Raw genomic sequence first — 13,778 nt, 5'->3', positions numbered from 1 at the left:
AACTTGTCCTTAATCAAACTTCCTGTTTAATTCTCTTTGTAAATGTTTATAAACCAGACCTCTAATATTAGGTTCTAGAATCTGGGCAGTAATCAAAACCCACCAATCTAAAGTTTGAAGACATCATCCTTCTTTACCCTCTCCTTTTTAAAAAATTGGAACATACAATGGCCCTGAAGTCAGGAGACCCTGAGTTCAAATCCAGCCTAAGACACTTAATACTTTCTAGCTGTGTGACCCTGAATAAGTCACTTAAGCCCAATTGCTTCAGCAAAAATAAATAAATAAATAAATATTTGTTTAAAGATCATGAACTGCTTAGTTTCCATTAATTGCAATTATAGTAGCTGCCACCCTCTGGGGACCTGAAACTGAAAAGAATGAACATTGGAAGAGTGGGCCCACAGGGGAAATTTTAGCAAAATTCCAGAATTACAGATTTTTGAGCTGTAAAGTACCTTGGATATTACCCAGTCCAACCCTGCCCTATGATTTCATAAAGGAGGAAAGGAAATTGTAGAGGTTAAGTGGTTATACAGGAGAGCTAAGTACTGCCACAACCACAATCCACATCTCCTGACATTTCGCTTAGTGCTCTTTTCATAGCATCATGTTCAGGGACTGCTATAATTCACTGTTGACCTACTGCCTTTGTAATCCATCAATATGATCAGATTTTGGTCTTGTTTTTCCAGAAAAAAATGTTATCTAATGACAGTTCTCCCAGCCTTGTACATAAGAACTCAAAAACTTTTCAACACTAGGTATATGATTTTATATTTATCCTCATTCAATTTTATCATATTAATAATAGCAGCAATGATAGTTCAGATTTATGTAATAAGTTAAAGTTTGAAATATGATTTATAAATCACTACATTTTACTCTCCCAATAACTCTATGGGGTAGATACTATTATTATCCATATTTTACAGATGGGGAAATTGAGGTAGAGACATTATAACTTGTCCAGGACCACACAGCTAAGTGTCAGGGGAAGAAGCTCAGGTCTTTATTATGTTCTGATACATCAAGATTTTTTCGAATCCTATGAGCCAGTGCTAGCCATGTCTCTTACCCTGTCACCATCTATAAATTTAAGATGCATGGCATCTATGCCTTTATCTAAGTCACTGAAAATAATGTTAAAACATCATTAAGGTCAAATACAGATCCCTTGGCACTCCACTGAAGATCTTCCAAATTGATACAGAGTCATTAATGACAACTTTAGGGATCCACCTTCATATAAACTGTACCATCATCTAGCCTGCGATTTCTTAAGCTTTTCCAGTATTCAAAAATATTAGGATGATATAAGGAAAGATACTTTATTCTTTCCATTGGAGAACTGGGGATGGGGTTAATGAGAAGGGAGAATAAATTATGGGGGTGGAATGCTGCATTTATTTCTCAGCTGATTTTGAATAGCCCTTCCCAACTATGTTGCAAAGAAAGTGTATATTTGAAAATTGGTATTATTTTTTTTAAACATCAATAAAACTTTTTAGAAACAAAATCATTTTTAAAAAGTACCTATGCTAACTAGCTATCAAGTTGTTTGAGTATTTGGTAACAAAACTTGTGAGATTGTTCTGTAAATTGTAAAGTCCTAAATATTATAATTATTGCTACTGCCTTCATATGAATAAAGGAATCACATTACAATCCTTAGAATAAGGAAAATGAATCTAGAAATAGTGGGGAAAAAATAAATAACTGGGACTGGAAGGAAGTTTGGATGTCACTGAAGTGACTTTCCTAAAGCACAAGTCCAACTCTTACTCCTCTATTTAATAAACTCCTGAGGCTCCCTATAGCTCCAGGATCAAACATAAAATGCTCTATTTAACATTCAAAGCTTTTCACAATCTAGTTCCCTAATACCTTGTTAATCTTCTTATAGCTTATTCCCCTTTACATCTTCAGCCAGTACCACTGGCCTCCAGCCTCTTACTGAAACAAGATTCCCCATCTCTAGGCTCCAGATATTTTCTCTGGCTATCTCCCAAGTTTTGAATGATCTCCTCTCTTTTTATCTCTGCCCATAGCTTCTCTGGCTTCCTTTAAATCCCAACTAAAATCTCTTTTTTTTCCTAGAAACTTTCCCTAACCCCTCTTAATTCTAGTGCCTTCCCTCTGATGATCATTTTCTATTGATATTTATTTGTTTGCACTTTAGAGTGTGAGCTCCTTGAAGCCAAGGACTGTCTTTTGTCTCTCTTTGTATCCCCAGGCCTTAGTACAGTGTCTGGCATGTAGTAAATGATTCATACACATTCGACTAGAATCTGGGAAACTGGTTAGGTTAAACAATAGATAACATTTAAATCACACTTTAAGGTTGACAAAGCACATATAACCTTGCTGTTTGCCTTGTGAAACAGGTTTGGAAATGAGAAACGACTTGACCAAAACCATATTATTAGTAAATGTAAGAGGCAAGATTTGAACTCTGGGCTCAACACATCCATCTAAGTCACTTTCCAGTACAGTTTATTGTAGTAGAGGCTATCAATCTCTCTATAACTATCTGTCTCCTCTACTACAATAACCTGTAGTGGAATATATACATACATACACAGACACACACACACACACACACACAGAGACAGACAGAGAGAAGGGGGAAAGAAGGAGGGAGAGAGGGAGAGGGAGAGAGAGAAGAGAGACAGAGACAGAGAGACAGAGAGAGGAGGGAGGGAGGGAGAGGGGGGAAAAGAGGGAGAGAGAGAGGAGGAATAGAGGAAGGGAAGAAGGAGAAGTGGAGAGAAATAGACACAGGGAGACAGAAGAGAAAGACAGAGAGAGATAGAGATAAAGAAAGAGAGAAACAAGACTCAGACACAGACACAGGGAAACAGAGAGACACATAGACAGACCCATACAAATTTGCATGTGTACAAAAATAAGGATAGAGACTATAGTGATAACAGAGAGGATCTAAGGAGAAAAAATACCAGCACTTAGCTATTAATTAGAAAAGAAGAAAGAGAATAGAATTAGAAATGACTTTGAAATCTAAAGTGCAGCCAACTGACTGAATCCTGGGACCCATTAATAGAAAGTGAGAAGTCTTTAGAGGAACTCAGCCTTGGCCATGCTCACTTTAAGACAAAGAAGTGAAAACACCCAATCAGATGACAGAAATGTGGATTCACAACCCAAGAAAGAGTTTGAGTCTGGAAATAAAGATTTGGAAGTCATCTGCACAGAAATGAACTTTGGGGGCTGCCGAAGGTCAGAGTATCAAGAAAGGGAAAGGGACCAAGGACAGAACTTTGGGGAATACCCATGTTTAAAAGGAAGGGAGCATTTATTAAGAGAAATCAATGGGGAGGAGTTGGGAAAGTTAAATGAAAAGAGAATATTAAGTAAAATGAGTAATTTAGTAAATACCAAAAGCTACAGACTTATCATGGAGAAAGGAGACCTAGAAAAGACTTTTGGATTTGAGAATTAAGAAGTTAACAATGACCTTGAAGAGCAGTTTCAATAGAATGACAGAGATTAAAATCATATTACAGTAAATTGAAGGGAATGATAAACACAGAAGTAGGTAGGGTAGACTGTGTCTACCAAGAACACTCTTTGATACAGCTCAGTTTCAGGATTTCACTTCCCCAAGGCAAGTCCCTAGAGGAAGGAGACCCAATGGTATTCAAAAATTCAATCTTATTTTTTTTCCAGTTACAAAGATTTTGAAAGAGTTTCAGTTCCCGTGCTTACTTACTTAGGTCCCTTTCAGATTAACTTTTGGTTAGAGAGGGAAAAAAGTTTGCTATACCATTTTCTCTCTTTAAACATTTCCTTAATACCTTTGGATCTTAGAGAGCAAGATAGTTATAGTAAAAAGCAGATTGCTCAAAAAGACTGCATTTTTTACTCAATTGTGGATATGAGAGGGGAATCTGAACCAAATTATTAATTAACTAATCCTCACTAAAAAAGGAGCTTTGTTCTTGACTGCAGGCTTTACTTTAATGGGGGTGACTCAAGGAATCTGAGCCTCATTGATGGCTTCTTAAAAGCACAGCAGGGAAGTCATTTGCTGTTCCTGATACAAGGTATTCTCTTTCTGCTTTTGACTTTTGGAATTCTACCTTTAAGGCTCAGCAACTACGTATATGCTTTATATTTATTCTATATAATACAATATATAATTATTATATTAATGTAATATCTATTATATACTGATATTATGTTATATGTAATGTATATGTGCTTTATACATTCTATATGATAAAAGTATATTATATATGTGTTTGTCTTCCCCATTAAAATGTGTGCTGTTTCCTGTCAGATTGGCTAAGATGACAGGAACAAATAATGATGAATGTTGGAGGGGCTGTGGGAAAACTGGGACACTGATGCATTGTTGGTGGAGTTGTGAAAGAATCCAACCATTCTGGAGAGCAATCTGGAATTATGCCCAAAAAGTTATCAAAATGTGCATACCCTTTGACCCAGCCATACTACTACTGGGCTTATATCCCAAGGAAATACTAAAGAAGGGAAAGGGACCTGTATGTGCCAAAATGTTTGTGGCAGCTCTTTTCATAGTGGCTAGAAGCTGGAAAATGAATGGATGTCCATCAATTGGAGAATGGTTGGGTAAATTATGGTATATGAATGTTGTGGAATATTATTGTTCTGTAAGAAATGACCAACAGGAGAAATACAGAGAGGCTTGGAGAGACTTACATCAACTGATGCTGAGTGAAACGAGCAGACCCAGAAGATCATTATACACTTCAACAATGATACTGTACGAGGATGTATACTGATGGAAGTGGATTTCTTCAACATAGAGAAGAGCTAATCCAATTCCAATTGATTAATGATGGACAGAATCAGCTACATCCAGAAAAAGAACACTGGGAAATGAGTGTAAACTGTTATTTTTACCTTCTGAATCCAATTCTTCCTGTGCAACAAGAAATTTGGTTCTACACACATATATTGTATCTAGAGTATACTGTAATATATTTAACATGTATAAGACTGCTTGCCATCTGGGGGAGGGGGTTGGGGGAGGAAGGGAAAAAATCTGAACAGAAGTAAGTGCAAGGGATAATGTTATAAAAAATTACCCATGCATATGTACTGTCAAAAAAAAGTTATAATTATAAAATAAAGACTTTTTGCATTGATTAAAAAAAATGTGTGCTGTTTGGGGAGAGGCATTCTTTAATTCTTTCTATTTGTATACTCAGCAGCTACAAGGACTACTACTAAGTACTCAGAACATGCTTGTTGACTGTTTGAAAAATGCAAGTAGGTCACCTAGGGCAGGTGAGTGACAGAGCTAAGATTGAATCCAGTGCCTGACTCCCAATATTTCTGCTATACCCTTCTATACACCGTTTCATGCATTCCCTTATACTCAAAGCCTTTAAGGCACAGTATTTTACATTTGGTACAGTGCCTAGCATACTGTAAGTGTTTAATATGTGTTTATTGAAATGATTTGATTCTAACATTTTTAAATTAGAGGAAACTACCTTTTTAAAAATATGTTAAAATATATTGTTAAATCCAATATATGTATACATATTTATACAATTATCTTGCTGCACAAGTCAAGAAGGGAAAAAAAAAGCTGGGAAAGAAAGCAAAATACAAACATACAACAACAGAAAGAGTGAGAATGCTATGTTGTGGTCCACACTCAATTCCCATGGTCCTCTCTTTGATTGTAGATGGCTCTCTTCAGAACTGAACAACTGGAACTGTTTTGAATCATCTCAGTGTTGAAGAGAGCCACATCCATCAGAATTGATCATTGTATAGTCTTTTTATTGCTGAATATAATGATCTCTTGGTTTTGCTCATTTCAAGAAACTGCCTTTTTGAGGAAGAACCAAGAATGAAATGGGGGTCTTTTAATATCCAAAATCAAAGGGAATGAAAGGTTATCCCAGTAGTGTCTAACATGGAACAGGTTCATGGAGTTTAATCTATAAGTTATCTAGATTCTAGTTTAAAACTCCAATTTTATAGGCAGAAGGGTGCCCCAGGACTAAAGGAAGCTAATTGCTATAATAGAGCGTTACATGGATAAAGAGGCTGAAGCCCAGAAAAGTGACTTACCCAAGGTTAAACAGCAATAAATCGTAGAACTGGTATTTGGAGCCCGGAGAGCTGAGCTAGAATTCTGAGTCTGTCACCAATCAGCTGGATGACTGGAGGCTTATGATTTCACTTCTCAACCTCAGTTCCTTCATCTGAAAAAAGAAAAGCATGAAGATTATGATTACCAGCAAGCCCCAGAATCCTGCCACCTCTATGATTCCCGCCCATCACATTTGTTCAGATTTCCCAACTTCTCGGCAGGTTCTGCTTTCTATTTCAAGTCTGTCGATCAGCCTTTCCTCTCAGTCTCACAAGCATCAGGGCAGTGAAAATGTACTTGGAGTGCTTTTCCTGAAACCTCTTCCATCTCTGCCTTTGGTTCTGAGCAAATGCAGGGCAAGAAACATGCACTGGAATGGTATCTCTAAAGCTTAAGAGCTGAGTGGCCATGAGTAGACCCAAAGACTCCTATAGGAGATATTCCTATGCAGTATGTCCCTCACAGGACTATTGTGACAGGATTGTTTCGAATAACAAATGAGATACTAAGTAAACACCAATTAAGTACCTACTATTTCCAGACATTGCATGAAAATTTGGGGATACAAATGTAGAAAAAAAGAAAAGTCTCTGACTTCAAGGAGTTTACAATCTAATTCAAGAGAAGCTAAAAAGGCACACAGATCAAGAAATCCAAAGCAGCATAAAGAAATGAGGAGATGCTAGTTTGGGCATTCTTCTTAAGTGGAGATTTAGAGAGTTCCCCAATCAGATGGGCTTTAGGGGGAAAGAAGGTACCGATGAGGTATGCCTACAAAGGCTAATGTAATCTTGTAGGATAATGGGGTAGCATTATGGGGAAACCCTAAGGAGTGTAGCCAAGTGGGAAACAATCATGCATGTAAATACATGTAAAGTGCTTTAGAGGGATATAGAGAAAATGTCTGCTAGCTTTTACCCATCTACAGCTGATCCTTCATAGCAGAGAACAGAGGGGTTTTTTGGGGGTACCTTATCTACAAAGGACATATGAAGGAAGATGCTATTTGAATCCAGAGAAAAAAAACTGAAATAGAAGTAAGTACATATAGAAATATTGTGTGTGTGTGTGTGTGTGTGTGTGTGTGTGTGTGTGTGTGAGAGAGAGAGAGAGAGAGAAGGGGGGGCAGGGAGGAGGGAGGGACAGAACAGAAGTTGAGGGACATACTTACCTCATATGAAAAAGGAATGGGGGTGGGGCACATTAGGTAGTGCAGTGGATAGAATACCCTTAGGATCTGAGTTCAAATCAAACCTGAGATACTAGCTATATGACCCTGAGAAAGTCACTTAACCCTCGCTAAATTTTTAAAAAAGAAGGAAGGAAGGAAGGAAGGAAGGAAGGAAGGAAGGAAGGAAGGAAGGAAGGAAGGAAGGAAGGAAGGAAGGAAGGAAGGAAGGAAGGAAGGAAGGAAGGAAGGAAGGAAAGAAGGAAGGAAGGAAGGAAGGAAGGAAGGAAGGAAGGAAGGAAGGAAGGAAGGAAGGAAAGAAGGAAGGAAACAGAGCTAGGGATATGAATGCAAGTTTTCTACAATCAGTCTTTTTCTCTATATACCAAATTATGAATTTAGGCAAGGTAATTCTATTGGCCTATTATTTGCCCTGAAAAATGATGAATTCAAAGTTGTTCTTCCTGCCCAGGTTCTGGGATTTTTATTTCCCCTCTTTTTTAAGTCAAAAAATTTTAATCATGCCTGAGTTAAATAAATGCATTCCAAATAGCGTTTCCATGACAGCTACTGTATGAATAGTTCATCCTTGTCTCCACACTTAGAAGAAATGACTTTCAGCTTCTACAAACTTGCCAACTTTCTGCCCAACACATTTGCACAGCCCAACAGATGCTATAACTAACCATTCTAACCTTGATGCAATCCAATCATTACTGGAGAGTTCAGTCCAATGGGATTTCACCCATTCCTACACCTTCCAAATGAATGGCCAGAAAAGATGGGGAAGTTGAAACCAGCATTTGGCTCGAGACAGGAGCTTTCATATCATTAGTAACCTGCCAGCTCAAAGGAAGGGCAGAGAGCAAAACAAGAAAGAAAAGGAGTCTTTTGAGAGGCGAAACAGGTCAGTGCCACTGAAATGAGAGTTTGGCTTCAATTCAAACTACTGTTCAGTTAATCTCTCTCTCCCTCTGCCAAAGGGCCATTTGCTTCAGTCTTTCTCCTAAGGGCATCTAAAAAACAGAGAACCTCATTTAGCAGCTGAAACAGCAGCCCTATCCTTGTAAAAAGATATGTTAATAGACAGGCAGTGTGCCAAGGGAGAGAGTGCTAAGCTTGGAGATAGAAAAGCTCAGTTTCCATCCCTGACACTTATTAGCTGGATCAGAAAGCTGAGCTCCTGGAGGTAGTCTAAACCTATTTCTCCTGCAGATAGTGGCTAGGTGATGCAGAGGTATATTGGATAGACAAATAGTCCTAGTGGGAAAGAAAAAAAAAAAACCAAAAAAACTGAGGATCCTCAGAACTGGGAACAAGCTGAATGACCAGATTTTGAGTCTGATTCTCTTAACAGGATATAATTATAGCTAGTGTGACGCAGCTACATAAACTTTCCATTTATGATCCTTTTTTCCCCAAGAAATTTTATGTGACCTCAAATAGATAAGTATATGTAACAGATAAATAATCATTTACTAATAAGAAATCATAATTTCATGATCCCATAATCAGTTATGAGACTCCTTATGGAGTGGAGACCCACAGTTTAAGAAGCTGGGACATAGAGGATGGATTTGATTTACCTGGCTCCCAAGTCTAGCAAAAATCCACTGTCCCATCTATCTGAATAGGCCTTTTCCTTAAAACCCCCACAACATTGTTTTTAGCATCTCCTGCTCCAAAGTTTTCCTTATAGGATGGTTTTTGTGTGTGCCTCTGATCTCCCCTACAGATTACCCTTTGAAAAAGTGAAAAAGGGACTGTTTTTTAATTCACCTTTGTGTCCCAGGACCAGGTATATATTGAAAACCCAATAAATGTTTGTTGAATTAACCCTTTCTTATGTGGAAGAACAATAAAAATATCTCTTCTTTTTCAGTTGAATAATATTTTCTGAACAATACTGTTACCTATAAGGAAGAAAGTTAATCAGGACTTAATTTTTTTTAGGAAATAATACCCTCTGATAAAATTCTTCCCCTCAGGTCAAAACCTTTCTTTTAATAAATGTTTGTTAAGTTGAATTTTAGGAAGGTGAGTAAAAAGTCAAGAACAAAGACCAGGTCCAGAAAATGGAAATGGGTAAGCAAGTTTAAGGGGGAATACCTCCGGTATAGGGTGTGATCTTGGCCTTCCCCATCCCCTTAAAGGATGGCAGGGCCCACTTAAGGCACTAATTCTGGCCAGAAGAAATTTACATTAGGGGGAGGAAGGAAGTCCCTTTGATTACACTGGAAAGGGTCAAAAAAGGATGCATTGTTTTTCTCCAGGGAGTATTCAGGAAAGATTAAGTGACTACTATTTCATTACTAGGAGTAATGTGTTTTATAATATTATAACATTTTTCTGGTTCAGTATTCTTGGATAAAAAGTAACTTTAAGAGTCATCTGCATCCAGGGAAGGGACAGTGGGAACTGAATATGGACCACAATATAGTATTTCTCACTCTTTTAATTGTTGTTTGCTTGCATTTTGTTTTCTTTCTCATTTTTTTTCTTTTGGATTTGATTTTTCTTGTGCAGCATGATATTTGTAGAAATATGTATAGAGGAATTGTACATGTTTAACATATACTAGATCACTTGCCAACTAGGGGAGGGGAGGAAGGGAGGGGGGAAAATTTGTTGGGGTGAATGTCAAAAATTATCCATGTATATATTTTGAAAATAAAAAGCTTTAATTTAAAAGAAGTAACTCCAAGGAGGCAACTAAATGATACAGTGCTGGAGTCAGGAGGAATTGACTTCAAATATATCCTCAGACACAGTACTGCCTAGCTGTGTGACCCTGGACAAGTCAATTAATTCCATTTGCCTCACAAATAATAATTATAATAATAATAAAATAAAAATAAAAGTAACTTCCAAATGTCTTGTGTTAGGGATATATCCAAGAGCATTCATGGCCTCTACTAATTTAAGCCTTTTTCTCCAGGGAGTATAATAGTTGACTTTAGAATAATGTTCCACTCTAGAATAATGCTCAATGAATACATTGTTTATGATAGAACTGTGACCAAAACAGAGAAATAACAGTATTTTTTTCTTCAACACTTGTCTTGACAATCTCTAGCATGTGTAGATACTCATTATGAAAGTAAGACACTGGCTATTTCAAAATTTGCTTTGAAATGACCACTTGGGACCACACAAACACTTATAGTTCGCCTTCTTGTCAATAATGCTGTTTGTGAGAGGCAGAAAGGGCAGCTCCCATGACAGAATAACCCTTGCCACTATAAATGCTGGCTGCCCTTGAAGAGCCTTAATTGTGGGCATCTCCCCAGCTGCCCACCTGTCCAATCACATCATACCCTTAGTCCTAAACTCTTACAGCAGCTGAACACAAATGTGCCAAGTTAATTTCAGAATGAGAAAACAGCAGTCCTGCCCCAAGGTACACAATCTGTGAACTATTTCCATGATAACTGGGGTATAAGGGCACCTAATAAGAAGCAGCCTGGTATAGTGGATAGACAGCTTCAAGACCTGTGTTCAATCAAGCCACAAACCTTTAATAAGCACCAATTACATGCCAAGCACTGTGTTAAGCATTTGAGTAACCGCTGAGCACTTAACCTCTCAGTGCTCAGACATGGAAAGGACTAGCTGTGCCTTTGTAATCAGACATCCTGGGCTCAAATTCTGTCTTTATCCATTATTTTCTTAATCTTGGCAAACAGTGATGCAATAGAGAGAATGCCAGACCTAGAGTCAAGAAGTGTCCACTCCCTGAGTACAATCTATAGTCTCAGATACTAGTTGGGTGATCCTGGTCAAGTCACTTGACCTTATTTGCCTCAGTTTCCTCATCTGTAAAATATGCTGGAGAAGGAAATGGTAAACATTCCCAAATGGGGTCACAGAAAGTCAGAGAACAGAAAAATGACTTAACAACAATTAACTTTACGGGGTCTCAGTTTCCTTAACTGTTTAATGAAAGTTGTCCTGAATGGCCTTTAACTTTCTTTCCCATTCTTAATCTATGATGTGAATGGTGCTATTTTGTGGTCTGTATGAATTAGTCTCTCAGGAGATATAGTAGTCATTTTTTAAAAATTACTTTTATGACAGGACTAGAATATAATAATTGACATTTTGATAAGGAGATGCAGGAATATTATGAAAATTAAAAGGTAAAAATAATTCCATGTTTCTTTTGTTTGCCATAGAAGATAGGAGGATGGATTGGAAAACAAGTAGACATGGGTTCAAATTCTTGCTATTACAGCAGTTATATGGTTCTAAGCAAGTTCTTAAAATTTATTTCTTACTTTTTTCATCTCTAACAGAGTGATAACAGGTGATGACTTGTAATTATGGCCACCCTAAATGTGTTAAAAACTCTCCACAGGGTATTTGTAGTTCTGCTTAGTTTGAACTCTAGGGAACATGATGCTTCTCCCAGATAAACTGATATAACTTAAAATGCACAGATACACACACACACACACACACACACACACACACATAAACTTAAAATATACACATTCCCTAAGGCAGAAGCAGGTGGAACATGGGGCTTAGAGTCAGAAAAACTCATCTTTCTGAGTTCACATTTGACCTCAGATATTTATTAACTGGGCGAGTGACCCTAGGCAAGTCAATGAACATATTTCCCTCAGTTTCCTCATCTGTAAAATGAGCTAGAGAAGGAAATGGAAAATTTTTCCAATATCTTTGCCAAGAAAACCCCAAATGGGGTCAGGAAAAAATCAAACATGACTAAAATGACTCAACAATAACCAACTAAGCTTTGAAGACTCAACATTTTCCCAAATTCTTCAGTTTCCTCTCTGTTCTGATTAAAGGACAAGAAGATCCTTTAATCTTTCCTTTATAGAGGGTAGGGATCTAACTTTCCACCTATATCCCCAGTTCCACTTAGTTATAACTCCATGGAACATGATCCCTAATACGCCAGATACCTGCTGGAATCAAACCCACTGCAGCTTCCTTTTGTATGAGCTCCATTAGATTGTAAGCTCCTGAGGGGCAAGGACCTTCCTTTCTTCCTTCCCTCCCTTCCTTCTCCTTTTTCTTCTTCCTTCCTTCCTTCCTTTCCTCCCTCCCTCCCTTCTCTTTCTTCCTCCCTTCTTTCCTCCCTTTTTTCCTTCCTCCCTTTCTTCCTTTCTTCCTTCCTCTCCCAGAACTTAGCAAAGTTCCTAGAACATAAGAGCTGCTTAATAAAAATTTATTCAATTGAATTAAATTGAATTGTCATCTTTCCCTATTGGATTGTGAGCTTGTAGGAAGTAGGTAGGTAGGAAGGAAGGAGCTCACAGGAGGAAGTAGTGGCTTGTATTTGTATCACTAGTGCTTAATACAGCATTCAGTATATAGTGTTGCTATTGTTTAGTCATTTAGTGGTGGGCACTGATTCTTTGTAATCCTGTGGACTATGTGGTACATAGGGCTTTCTTGCCATAAATCATGGCATGGTTTGCATTTCTTTCTCCAGCGCATCAAGGCAAACAGAGGTTAAATAGCTTACCAGGGGTCATATAACTAGTGAATGTTTAAAGCTGAATTTGAACTTACACCTAGCTACCTCCTTCATTATATGGTAAGTGCTTACTCAAGTGCTAGATAAATATTTTATCCATCCATCCACCCATCTTCATCCATCTATCCATCTGTCCATCCATCCATCTATCCATGAATCCATTAATCTTTGGGTACCTACTTCATAAAATTGTTCTGAAGAACAAATGAGTGTCCCAGAGAAAAGAAGATGATCATCAATATCCAATCTAGTTAAAAGAGGATAAAACCAGAAAAGTCTATCTAATTTAGCAGTTGAAAGATTTGTGGTAGCCTAAGAGAGAATAGCTTAGAGTGCTGGAGTCAAATCTTAATTTTAAGAGGTGGAGAAGTGAGCAGGTAGGGAGACAGCAAAAGCAGGAACAGACAAGCTATTTTTGGGAGCCAGGCTTTGAGGAGAAAAGATATAGGTCAGCTTGCTCAGATCAATTACTCCAGACACAATAGTTGCAGAAGAACTAGTCTTAAAAAAGGCTCCAGCAAAAAAACAGGACGGGAGAATAAAACTGAACAAAGCAAAAATAGGTAGAGTTTCAGCTGATCTCATTAGCATTTCCTTCTGAATCTTAAGCTCTTCTTCTCCTCCTCCCTCCCAGAATTTAACAGCCAGATTCTTAGGAACCATCTTCTCCTCCCTCTAAGGAGGGAGATCTCTATCTGGATAAAGCCCTGCCTTTATCCACAGAATAATCTGATTTGGTTCTCAATAGTCAATAGGAATATGAGAGAAGTTGAGAGAGGAGGAAAGAAGCAGCCCTGGAGACCTCTGGAGGGGGAAGTTAACAATCAAACAACAATCAATAAGCATTTTGTCGTGACTCTTTGTGACTCAAATTGGGGTTATCTTGGCAAAGATATTGGAATGGTTTGTCATTTACAGATGAGGAGACTGAGGATTAAGTGACTTGCCACAGTGTCTGAAGCCACATGGGAACTCAGATATTCCTG

General features: G+C 37.9%; 1 protein-coding gene across 3 annotated transcripts in view; it reads right to left on the bottom strand.

Moving 5' to 3' along the window:
- Positions 1-13,778, bottom strand: part of RASSF4 (Ras association domain family member 4) — a 78,405-nt gene that overhangs the window by 50,877 nt on the left and 13,750 nt on the right. For all 3 annotated transcript variants that reach the window (XM_074296273.1, XM_074296274.1, XM_074296275.1), the window contains exon 2: positions 6,094-6,227. The gene's annotated coding sequence lies outside the window, so the exon portion shown is untranslated. The remainder of the gene's footprint in view (positions 1-6,093; positions 6,228-13,778) is intronic.

The sequence above is a fragment of the Sminthopsis crassicaudata genome, chromosome 2, assembly GCF_048593235.1.
Source record: "Sminthopsis crassicaudata isolate SCR6 chromosome 2, ASM4859323v1, whole genome shotgun sequence".
Classification (NCBI taxonomy): Eukaryota; Metazoa; Chordata; class Mammalia; order Dasyuromorphia; family Dasyuridae; genus Sminthopsis; species Sminthopsis crassicaudata.
The sequence above is the reverse complement of the archived record's forward strand: the minus strand, read 5'-3'. Positions and strand labels throughout refer to the sequence as shown.